Genomic DNA, 12,878 nt, shown 5'->3' on the forward strand with positions numbered 1-12,878 from the left:
CTGGGGAATAAGGTTCTCTTTCCTTGAGTGGAATCTCTTCTCAATTCTTCCTCTATTTTTAACCGTTTTCCTGCACAGTGCGATCCCAGTGCAGGAAGGAGACTTGATGAAGAATCTTCCAGGTGTAGAGAGAGGGAGAGAGGTTTAGGGAGAGAATTCCAGAGCTTGGGATCCAGGCAGCCAAAGGCACAGAGAGAGGCGATTAAATTCGGGGATATCAAGGGGCCGGAACTGGAGGAGCGCAGAGGTATCGGAGGGACGGAGGGGGTGTGGAGGTTGTGGAGGCGTGATCCTGCGGAGAGATTTGAAAACAAGGATGAGAATTTTAAAATGGAGGTGTTGCTTTACCAGGAGTCAGGGAGGGTTGAATGGGACTGGGTGCGGGGCAGGACGTGGAGGGGCTGAGTTGTGGGTGAACCACTGTTGGCAGAAGGAGCACGGTGCAGAGGGGAGCTGGAGAGTGAGGCAGCAGTGGCCGGTCTCTCGGCGACGGACGAGTCCTGTGGGTCTGTGTGTGGTCACTAGATGGAGCAGTTCACCGCTCTTCCTTCCATCACCGAGCACTGCAAGCCTGGGGCTTGGCACAGCCGGTGCTACAGTGAACGTCAGCATCAGCACAACACGGGGTGTGCAGACGGCACGCGGGCTGAGAGTTCTGTACTCGCGAGTCTTTGGGACGTCCGTGTAGGAGCCACAGTACCAGCCTCTGAACACTTCGCAAAGTGAGTGAGAACAGGCAGGGTAAGGCAAACTTGGAAGCTTGGTATCTCTCACAGTGCATTATTTCGAGAGTTCAGGGCTCTGTTGTTCAGCCATTGTGCCCTCAGAGCAGCCACATTTCCCACTCGTTCCTCGGTAATCCTCCCCCTGACATGCCTGTCAACTTGGGCTCACTTACGCACGAGAGACAACCGACAACAGCCAACCTGAAACCTCGGCTGCTTATTTCCCTCCGTAGATGCTGCCTGACCTGCTGAGTTCCTCCAGCATCTTGGTGTTACAGCGGCCAATTAACCTCCCACCCTGCGTGTCTTGGGAGGAAACCCACAGGGTCACAGGAGGTGGCGGGGTAGATCCGCCCACCCCCATCCTGTGCAGGCACTGACTCAATGAGTCAATGGCGCAGGGAGGAGAAATGCTGCCTCACAGCGCCAGAGACCTCTAGTCCTGTCTGTGTGGAGTTTGCACGTTCTCCCTGGGAGGCTTTGGAGAGGTTCACTGGGATGCTGCCTGGATTGGAGAGTATTAAGGAGAAAGTTGGACAAACTTGGGTTGTTTTCTCTGGAGTGTCAGAGGCTGAGGGGAGACCTGATAGAAGTTTAGAAAATTATGAGAGGCAGATAAAGGGTAAACAGTTAGTCTTTTTTCTCAGGGTGGAAATGTCAAATACGAGAGGACATAGATTTAAGGTCGGGGGGAAAGTTTAAAGAAGATTTACGAGGCAAGTTTTTTTTACACAGAGTGGTGGGTGCCTGGAACGGGCTGCCAGGGGTGGTGGTGGAGGCAGGTACGATAGCAACCTTGGAGAAGCATCGAGACAGATACGTGAACATGCAGGGAATGGAGGGATATGGATTATGTGCAGGCAGATGGGAGTAGTTTGGATTGGCATTGTGTTCAGCACAGACATGGTGGGCCGAAGGGCCTGTTGCTGTTCTGTGTCACTCCACAGCCTCTGTCCTCTGAGAAATGAGTTACCAGTCCACGATGTTACTGTGGCTCCCACACAGACGTCCCAAAAAAGACTCAGCAGCACCCAACTCTCAGCCCGCGTGCCGTCTGCGCACCCCATGTTGCGCTGGTGCTGACGTTCACTGTAGCACCGGCTGTGCCAAGCCCCAGGCTTGCAGTGCTTGGTGACGTAAGGAAGAGCGGTGAACTGCTCCATCTAGTGACCACACGCAGACCCACAGGACTCATCCGTCGCCGAGAGACCGGCCACTGTTGCCTCACTCTCACTCAAGCGGTGGTTCATCCAGAACTCAGCTCCAGAGGCCAAGATTGAAGCCAGGTCTCTGGTGCTGTAAGGCAATGCTTCTACTAGCTTCACCGTTCAATCCCTGTCAGTACAGGAAGGGAAGATCTTCCATGCACCTCCTGATAGTTTAGAAGATGCAACATTTGGACATCCTACAGGTGCTGTGCTTAAATTTATAGAACACTTCCAGAAGATTGATCGGGCAAGGTTTCCCATTCCACCATGTTAGACCTCTTCACCTCCAGGATGGAGAGCCCACACAGTGGGAAGAACATTGGTTCATTATTATCACATGTGTTGGCGTGCCATCCAGACAGATCATTCCGTACATAAGTACATTGAGGTGGTACAAAAGGAACGAAAAACAGAGTGTACAATATAGTGTTGCAGTTACAGAGAAAGTGCAGGGCAGGCAGGCAGGCAATTAAGGTGCAAGGGCCATGTCGAAGTAGATTGGGAGGTCAAAAGTTCGTCTTTATCATGTAAGAAGAATTATAGAGTCATAAAGCACGGAAACAGGCCCTTCAGCCCAACTCATCCATGCCAACCAAGGTGCCCACTAAGCTGGTCCCATTTGCCCGCGTTTGGCCCATATCCCTCTAAACCTTTCCTATCCATGCACGAGCCCAATTTTCCTATCCATGCACGAGCCCAAATGTCTTATAAATGTCATTATTGTAAGATAAGATATTTATTTATTAGTCACATGTACATCGCAACACACAGTGAAATGCATCTTTTTGCGTTACTGAGAATGTGCTGGGGGCAGCTCACAAGTGTCGCCACTCTTCCGGCGCCAACATAGCATGCCCACAACTGCTAACCCGTACGTCTTTGGAATGTGGGAGGAAACCGGAGCACCCGGAGGAAACCCATGCAGACACGGGAAGAACGTACAAACTCCTTACAGACAGCAGTGGGAATTGAACCTGGGTTGCTGGCGCTGTAATAGCATTACGCTAACTGCTACACTACCGTGCTGCCCGTTGTACCCATGTCTACCACTTCCTCTGGCAGCTCGTTCTACACACCCACCACCCTCTGCGTGAAGGAGTTGCCCTTCAGGTCCCTTTTAAATCTTTCCCCTCTCACCTTAAACCTATGCCATCTAGTTCTTAGTTCCCCTTGTACTCTACTGGCGGCTATAGCCACATCACCCTGTGCATTTTATAGCCTACTGTGTATTTTGTGAAGCCTGGCCCCTGTAGCAATGGGTAGCTAAATTAAACACAAGATCCCATTTTAAAAAAAAACAGCATGGTGGTGCAGCAGTGAACACTAATGCCTCATCACTCAGGAGCAAACTCCACACAGGCAGCTGTCTGTGTGGAGTTTGCATGTTCTCCCTTTGACCTGTTGGGCTGAATAGTTTCCTAGAACATAGAACAGTACAACACAGGAATAGGCCCTTCGGCCCACAATGTCTGTGCTGAGCACAATGCTGAATTAAATTAAATCCCTTCTGCCTGCACATGATCCACATCCCTCCACTCCCTGCACAAGCGTGTGTCTATCTAACAGCCTCTTAAACGCCTCGATCGTCCCTGCCTCCACCACCACCCCGGCAGCATATTCCAGGCACCCACCGCTCTGTGTGTTTAAAAAAAAACTTGCCCTGCACATCTCCTTTCAACTTTCCCCCTCTCACCTTAAATGCACATCCTCTACTATTTGACATTTCTACCCTGGGTAAAAGACTCTATCCCTCTCATCATTTTATAAACTTCTATGAGGTCTCCCCTCAGCCTCCGACACTCCAGAGAAGTCAATGTAAAACTTAAGTTGACGTGCCCAATGTTGACTTAATGTTCTGTCGATGGAAAGAAACTAAATATGTGCACAGTACTCCACGTGTGGTCTCCCCAACGACTTGTAACATAACATCCCAACTCTTGTACTCAGTGCCCTGACTTGTACCTTTTGGTCTCTCTGTTCTACAACACTCCCCAGGGCCCTGTCAGTTACTGTGTCCTGTCCTGGTTTAGCTTCCCAAAATGTAACACTTTGCACTTGTCCGAGATAAATTCCATCGGCCATACCTTGGCCCATTTTCCCAGTTGCTCTGGAGGATTGGTGTGCAAAATGATCAGTCCAGTGTCTCAGGAACAGTTTTCTGCAGAAGTCCCAGAGTTCTTGTCAGTGATTCTGCTTTTGTCAGTAGACTTGGAGAAACTGGCTTGAATTTTAGGTTTTCATAAACTAGTTTCCCAGAGTGGCTCAGTGCTGCATTGGTTCAGTCCTGACCTCCAGTGCTGTCTGTGTGGGGTTTGCACATTCTCCCTGTGACCGCGTGGGTTTCCCCCCACATCCCAAAGACGTGCGGGTCGGTAGGTTATTTGGCCACTGTGAATTACCCCTGGTGTGGGTGAGGGGTGGGAGATATGGGGGGAAGTTGGTGAACATGTGAGAGAGAGTAGGTGACTGCGAAATAAATGGAATGGGACTGATGGGAATGCTCTGAGTGCCAGCACGAACTCAATGGGCTGAATTGCCTCCTTAATTGTTGCAAGTTAATATAATGTAAAATTTTTAAAAAATGAGAAATCTTACACACATTTGCGGGAATTGTAAGTGAGGATTTAATGGAGTACAATTTGTAAAAGATTAAGATATCTATTAATCACATGTACGTCAAAAGACACAGTGAAATGCATCTTTTGCATCGAGTGTTCTGGGGGCAGCCCACAAGTGTCGCCACGCTTCCGGCGCCAACATAGCATGAAGTTACTTGTCCAGTTTAAAATGATGATTTTCTGTATGCAGACTTAATTTCAACACCTCCAGGCCTGACACATTCAGCTTTAGAAGAGCAGAAGGTGATGATTTTGAAGCATACAAGGGGGTTGACAGGAGGGACACTGAGAGGATGTTTTCAGTTGTGGACGGATCTAGGAGAAAGGAATGGTTTCACAGTCGGGGATTGCTCACTTCAGCTGGAGATGAGGAGGAATTTTTTTTATCTTAGAGGGTGGTGACTCTTTGGAGTTCTTCACCCCAGAGAACTATGGAGGTGGGGGGAATCATTGAGTATATTTAAGGATGAGATGGACAGATTTTTGGTTGGTGTATTTCGACGTACGTGACTAATAAAGATATCTTATCCTATCCCCCTAACCTTAAAAGTATGTCCTCTTGTGTTTGACATTTTTATCCTGGGGAATAGATTCTGACTGTATACCCTATCTGCGCCTGTCATAATTTTAAAAACCTCTATCAGGTCTCCCCTCAGCCTTCAACGCTCCAGGGAGAACAACCCAAGTTTGTCCAACCTCTCCTTATAGCTCATACCCTCTAATCCTGGTGAACCTCTTCTGCACCCCTCTCCAAAGCCTCCACATCCTTCCTGTAATAGGGACTAAATTTGGAGAATGCCATTGTTTTACTAACAGAATTAATCTGTTTAAAGTGGACTGCATAACCTTTTAGTAGAAAGGCAAGGACAGTTCATACAGACCTGCCAATGCAGTGGCAGCCTCTTTGTACAGAGAGCTTAGCTGTGCAGGAATTTAGCTGATGGCCGTAGAATTGTACAGCACAGAATCCCACCTCGTCCATACCGACTGTGATGCCTGTGATCTGTGCTAATCCCATCTGCCTGCAATAAGCCTGCATCCCTCTGCTCCTTTTCTGTACAAATACTTCTCCAATCGCCTTTTAAATGCTGCAACTGTATCTGCCTTCACAAGCTCCACTGGCAGCACGTTCCATTCACCACCACCCTCTGTGTGGAAAAACTCACCCCTCAGATCTATTTTCAATTTTCCCCCTCTCACCTTAAACCTGTGCCCTCTAGTTCTAGACTTCCCTGCCTTAGGACAAAGACTCTATCTAACTTACGCCCCTCATAATTTTATAAACCCCTCAGTCTCCTATGTTCCAGTGAGAATAAACCCAATCTATCCAATCTCGCCTTATAACCACAGCCCTCCGTTCCAGGGAACATCCTGGTGAATCTCTTCCATGCTCTCACTCTTGTCACCACATCCTTCCTGCAGTGTGGTGACCACAACTGTCCACAACACTCCGAATGCAACCTAACCAATGTCTTGTACAGATACGACACCTCATCCCGGCTCTTATACACAATGCCTCAGCCTATGAAGACAAGCATACTGAATGCCTTTTTCATTATCCTATCCACTTGTGCTGCCACTTTCAGCAAGCTACGGACTTACACCCCGAGGTCCCTCTGTACATCAACTCGCCTCCAGTCCCTCCCATTTACTCCATATGTCCCACCAGAATTACCTCACACTTGTCTGGATTAAGTTCTATTGTAATCAAGTTCATCACCTCAGAGCTTTGGTGAGGGAGGTCGATACTGGTATAGCCGTTACGTCCGTCAAGGCGAGAGGCCGCCATGAAGGAAGATCCAGCCAGCGATATGTATTGGCAACCCGCAAGTGCCCGGTTTAACAGTGAGTTTGAATTTTATTGTGTGGATCCTCCAAGGAGATCAAATCTTTCTGATTTATTAATGGATGGAAACAGATTGGTTTTGCCAGTTCAGTGAGCTTGTTATTTTAAAAGTTCCGTTGTCTTCCGATAGGAAGTGAATGGTCTTGATAATGAACATGTTTGTGCGTTGTAATTTTACGGCAAGCAGACCATTGTGGTGATGAACGTTCATCTGTTCAGCTGCTGGAGCCTGGCATTGGCTGCAATAAACCTTCTGAGTTTATAGCATGTCACAGCATTAGGTAAATAGCATTCCACTCTGCTGCCAGATAGCAGATTTCCCTCTGCTTTCGGGTTTGATGTGCAGGTTGGTACAGCAGAGGCTGCACTTCCTGCTGTGTTGACCGTCGACAAGGGCAGAGCATCGTTCCAAGAAAGTTATTGAAGTAGTTGCTTCCTTCCCAGCTGTAAGGCTTCAGGACGTTGGACCTGAAGATGAGAACAAAACACACCGCAGCGGCTGGAGTTCAGCAGTGGGAGTAAAACCTCCCAGGTAACACAGGATACGGCACAGAACCAGACCATTCAGCCCAACCAGCCCATGCTGGTGTTTATCCTCCCCGTAAAATGTATCAGAATCAGGCTTATTATCAATGACATATGACGTGAAATTCGTTTTGTGGCAGCAGTACAGCAAAGACAAAACGTTGCTATAAACTACAAAAATAAATAAATAGACAAAAGGAAGTAACGGGGTGGTGTTCATGGGTTCATGGACCGTTCAGAAATCTGATAGCGGAGGGGAAGAAGCTGTTCTTGAATCGTTGAGTGTGGGTCTTCAGGCTCCTGTACCTCCTCCCCGATGGTAGTAACGAGAAGAGGGCATGTCCTGGGTGGTGCGGGTCCTCTCAACCACTGCCTGTGTGAGACTCTGTTTGTTAATCTTTCTAATCTTTCCCTCTTTGTTCGTTCTGCATGGGGCTCTCTTCTCTCCTTTGATCTGATTTCTCAGATTGTTGATAGTGAGATGGGATATAAAACGGTGAGGATGAATAGTGTTTTACCAGCTGATGTTCTTCATTAAGTTTATTCTAAAGCGGAAAACATTGATCGGTTGTTGAAGTGTTTTAAAATTTTGTTCCTCTTGTCACTGAGAGAATGCCCCTTTTGACACCACGACCGCTTTGCCAATTCTGCCTGAAGTGAAGTGTCCTTTTCTGGACAAACCTTGGTCGGTAACTGCTCAGAATATCAATGAAGCTTTAATGTGGGGAGCCGTTGAACGTGAGAGGCTTTAAATAGTTTCTCTGCAGTGGTTCAATCACTTAATGCATGGTTGTGCCTTATAGCAGCATTACACCCAGAGCAACCAAAGCATATTGTAATTCTAATGCCTATCTGACATTTTTAATTGAGAAACAGTTCTTTTTTTATCTCCATGAATACAAATTATCTGTCTTCCAGCAGTGGTGGATAGGTTTCAGCGTTGACAATCGCTGGCACAGAAGCTGCCTTAGATTATTCAGTAGAGGCACAAGAGAGCAGGCATAGACGAGGCGACTGGTTTGTGGAGCTTCTGCACTCTATTTCACAATGGCCATCCTGAAGGCCCAGTCCCCCTCCCCTTCCCACACCGACCTGCCCCCCCATCCCTGCTAACTGCGAGCTCGGGTCGGCCACTGCGAGGCAGAGCCCAGGGGCTCTTGAGCGCAGACTTGGGCGGCTGGCTTGCAGAGAGCCTACGCTCTGCCACCGCAGAAGGTGGAGAACACTTGTCCTCACACCTCCTCCCTCGCCACCATCCAGGGACCCAAACAGCCCTTCCAGGAGAGGCAGAGATTCACCTGCACCTCCTCCAACCTCGCCCACTGGTGCTCGGTGCTCCTGACGTGGCCTCCTCTACATCGCGAGACGAAGCACGGACTGGGCATCTACACTCTGTCCACAACGGCCGTCCCGAGATCCCAGTTGCCACTTCAACCCTCCTTCCCACTCCCACACTGACCTGTCCATCCTCGGCCTTCTCCACTGCCAGGGCGAGGCCCAACACTAACTAGAACAACACCTCATATTCCACGTGGGTATTTGACAGCCCGATGGTATGAACGTTGACTTCTCCGGTTTCAGTTAACCCTTACTCCTCTGTTCTCTCTCTCCTTCCGATCCACCTCCAGTTTTCCCATTTTTGTCCCCTTTCCCACATCCCCCTCCAAGCCCCATGACCTGTTTCTGTCCCTCTCTCCCTCCTAGTTCCGTCTGCTCTTCAGATCCCAACCCCCCCCCCCCCCCCCGAGTGGTTCCCATTACCCTTCCTTCCTTGCCAGAGTCCAGCATTGGTAGTCTTTGTGTTCCTGCTTATCTCCCTCTGGCTTCTTGTCTTCGCCTTCACCCTCCCCTCCACACCTGGCTTCATCTGCCCCTCCTCAGTCCACCAATCACCTCCTGGCCCCCATCTCATTCCTCCTATCTTCCTTCAGATTAAGATCTCTTTATTAGTCACATGTACATCAAAACACGCAGTGAGATGCATCTTTTGCGTCGAGTGTTCTGGGGGCAGCCCGCAAGTGTCGCCACGCTTCCGGCGCCAACATAGCACGCCCACAACTTCCTAACCCATACGTCTTTGGAATGTGGGAGGAAACCGGAGCACCCGGAGGAAACCCACGCAGTCACGGGGAGAACGTACAAACTCCTTACAGACAGCGGCCGGAATTGAACCCGGGTCGCTGGCACTGTAATAGCGTTACGCTAACCGCTACACTGCTGTGCCTGTCCCCTACACTGCCGTGCCTGCCCCCTACACCATTCCTGCAAACTACACCATGCCTGCCCCCTACACCACCCTCCCTGCCCCCTACACCGTGCCTCCCCCCCCCCCCCCCCCCCCCACACACACCGCGCCTGCCCTTCTACACTACCTTCTCCACTCTCAATCCTGATGCAGGGTGTTGACCCAAAACGTTGACAATTCCCACCTCCCACTAACCCCCCCCCACACAGATGCTGCTTGACCCGCTGAGCTCCCCCAGCACATTGTGTGTTGCTTCAGATTACTGAGGGATGGTTCATACTGATGTTTTTACGTCCTACTGCCGACGTGTGGTTGTTTGAACAATCAGAATCAGAACACAAGAAGAAAACTCACAGCACCATTTCCAGCAGCCAGGGCCAGCCAAGTATTTTTGAAGAGTGCTCAATGTTGTAATGTTGCAAACCCCAACGTTAGCTTTATGCACAGCAAGCTCCCAATATATGATAATGAGCAAAGCCCAAAGTCGAGTTTATTGTCAGATGCACGTCCATGTGTGCACAGATGCAATGAAAAACTTAGTTACAGCAGCATCACAGGCACAGAGCATCAGATAAGCAGCATTCACAAGAAAAACATAAACTATACACAACTTTTACAAGAAAGAACACAATTAGAACAAAAAAAAAGTCCATTTTAGTGCAAAGTGATCAAAGTGGTCATAGTGTTGCTATACTGAGGTAGTGATTAGGGTTGTGCCGGTTGGTTCAAGAACCGAATGGTTGATGGGAAGTAGCTGTTGCCGAACCTGGTGGTGTGGGACTTCAGGCTTCTGTACCTCCTGTCTGACAGAAGCTGTGAGAAGATGGCACGGCCCGGATGGTGGGGATCTTTGAGGATGGATGTTGCCTTCTTGAGGCAGCACCTCCTGTAGATACTCCGGATGGTGGGGAGGGATGTGCCCGTGATGTATTGGGCAGAGTCCACTACTCTCTGCTTCACAGGTAGGTCTGCAGCCTCACAGCTCCAGAGACCCGGGTTCAATCCTGACGTCCGGTGCTGACTGTGTGGAGTCTTCACGTTCTCCCTGTGACTGTGAGGGTTTCCTCCGGGTGCTCCGGTTTCCTCCCACATTCTGAGTTATAGGGAGAGGTTGGACAGGCTAGGACTTCATTCCTTGGAGTGTAGGAGACTGAGGGGTGATCTTATAGAGGTGTATAAAATCATGAGGGGCATAGACAGGGTGAATGCACTCAATCTTTTTCCCAGGGTTGGGGAATCAAGAACTAGAGGGCACAGGTTTAAGGTGAGAGGGGAAAGATTTAACAGGATCCTGAGGGGTGAACTTTCACCCAGAGAGTGGTAAGTATATGGAACGAGCTGCCAGAGGAAGTGGTTGAGGCAGGTACAATAACAACTTTTAAAATACATTTGGACAGGTACACGGATAGGAAAGGTCTAGAGGGATATGGGCCAAACGTGGGCAAATGGGATTAGCTTGGATGGGAATGTTGGTCAACATGGATGGTTTGGGCCGAAGGGCCTGTTTCCATGCTGTATAACTCTGTGACTCTATCCCAAAGATATGTGGACAGGTTAATTGGGTATTGTAAGTTACCTCATAGGCAAATGGGAAAAAAAGAATCAAAGGGGAATTGATGGGCATGTGAGAGAGAGAGAGAGAAGGGCCATAAGGTGAGTGGGAATGGGACTTATGGGATTGATGCTGTAAAGTGGACAGCCAGCGCCTCTTTCCCAGGGCACCAATGCTCAATACAAGAGGGCCTGGCTTTAAAGTAATGGGTGGGAAGTTCAAGGGAGATATCAGAGGAAGGTTTTTTACCCAGAGAGTGGTTGGGGCATGGAATGTGCTGCCTGGGGCGGTGGTGGAGGCAGGTACATTGGTCAAATTCAAAAGATTGCTAGATAAGCATGTGGAGGAATTTAAAATAGGGGGATATGTGGGAGGAAGGGGTTAGATAGTCTTAGGTGAGGTTTAAAGGTCGGCACAACATTGTGGGCTGAAGGGCTTGTATTGTGCTGTGCTGTTCTATGATTCTATGCTCTGTGGGCTGGTATGATCCCAATGGGCCGAATGGCCTCTTGTATTACCATAACTATAAAGTACTGTAACCTGTGGCTGTACAGCGTTGGTATGTTGGGATATTTATGAACCTGAACGCCGGTTGGTTCACAGATAAACAGTTTTATTTGCCGGAAGAAATGGAAGTCTGATGTGATTAGGATCAACCATTTTCCATTCAGGTCTGAAGCAGAGTGGGTTTGCAGGCTTTTGGGAGGTTGAAGGATTGCTGTGTTTTTGCAGGATAAGCCTCCTCCATAATATTACTGAGGAGATTACTTCAGCACCAGCCCACTGACGATGCTTGCAGGAGGCTGCGCGAGCAGCAGAATTTGCTGGTGGGACAGGAAATTAGGAAGAGATTTGCTGGTGGACCTTTTTGTTGTAACAAATTAAAATGTGCAAAAAAAATCTTTCTTGCAAAAATCACAAAAGGTGATCATTAAAATTTCAGGAAGAATCTGCCTGTGCGTGGGAAGAGAGAATTGATTGAGGTCATAAAAGTATTAGTGCTCATCATTTGGAAGAAAGGCTGTCTGCGCCCCCTCCCACAAGTGCATCCATGTAACAACCAGCACAATTAAGTGGCGTAATCTCCCCCCCCCACCCCCACCCCCACCATGGGGGCAACTGACTGGAAGTCAGACCATTTACCCCTGCCACACTTCCAGAGAGGAATTGTGATTCCAGAGGGGTGAATGTTTGAAAGGATGTGAAAGATTGCAGGGGCACTGGGAAATGGCAGGGTGTGGGTATGCTGGAGATCTAGAGGCATTGACCATTGGTCCGGAGATGTGAGTTCAAATCCCACCGCTGCAGCTGGGAAATTTAAATTTGTGCAGTTGATTCAATTTGGCTTGAAAAATAGGTCCCAGTGATGGTGGTTCTGAAACTAACAGGTTGTTGTAAAAACCATCTGGTTGGCTGATGTCCTTCAGGGTAGGAAGTCTGGGGTCCTTACCTGGTTTGCCCTGTGTGACTCCAGACCCATCCTTGTGGTTGACCAACTATCTCCTTAATTCAAGGGTGATTAAGGATGGGCAATACATGCTGGCATTGCTCCTAGTGTCTACATCCTGTGATTGAATAAATAAAAATACAACTAATTCAGCTGCTCTTTGCAAGAGATTTTTTTTTATTCACAGGCCGAGCCAGCGGTTAATTGCCCGCCCTAGTTGCCCTTGAGAAGGTGGTGGTGAGCTGCCTTCTGGAACCACTGCAGTCCGTGAGGTGTGGGTGCAGTGACAGTGCTGTCAGGGAGGGAGTTCCAGGACTTCGACCCAGCGACGGTGAAGGAACGGCGAGATATTTCCAAGTCAAGACGGTGTGTGGCTCGGAGGGCAACTCCCAGGGGGTGGTGGTCCTTGTGCTTCTGCTGCCCTTGTCCTTCTAGCTGGTAGAGGTGGTGGGTTTGGAAGGTGCTGTCTGAGTCGCTGCAGTGCCTCCTGTAGATGGTACAAACTGCTGTTCCTGTGTGTGGGTGGTGGGGTGAGTGAGTGGGTGTGGATGGGGTGCCTGTCGAGTGGGCTGCAACAACCTACATGCTGCAATGTTCCTGACTCCATTTCTGGAACCTTGTGATTTTGCTGCCACCTCGCTGACCTGCCTGGGGGAGATTTGAACCCCAGACCTGACCCTGGTGTGAGCTGGGAGCTCCATGTTGTCTGTCA

The 12,878-nt window shown here is 49.1% G+C and overlaps 1 protein-coding gene across 6 annotated transcripts in view; it reads left to right on the forward strand.

Annotated features, from left to right (window-relative positions):
* The window catches only part of frmd4a (FERM domain containing 4A), a 562,285-nt gene that overhangs the window by 60,290 nt on the left and 489,117 nt on the right, over positions 1–12,878 (forward strand). For 2 of the 6 annotated variants that reach the window (XM_052034017.1, XM_052034025.1), the window contains exon 1: positions 1,486–2,011. The exons of 3 other annotated variants lie outside the window; for them this stretch is intronic. The gene's annotated coding sequence lies outside the window, so the exon portion shown is untranslated. Of the gene's footprint in view, positions 1–652; positions 723–1,485; positions 2,012–12,878 lie in introns of those variants that run through there. One more of the 6 variants, XM_052034019.1, reaches the window with a different exon arrangement.

Source organism: Pristis pectinata, chromosome 19 (genome assembly GCF_009764475.1).
Source record: "Pristis pectinata isolate sPriPec2 chromosome 19, sPriPec2.1.pri, whole genome shotgun sequence".
In the NCBI taxonomy this organism is placed as follows: Eukaryota; Metazoa; Chordata; class Chondrichthyes; order Rhinopristiformes; family Pristidae; genus Pristis; species Pristis pectinata.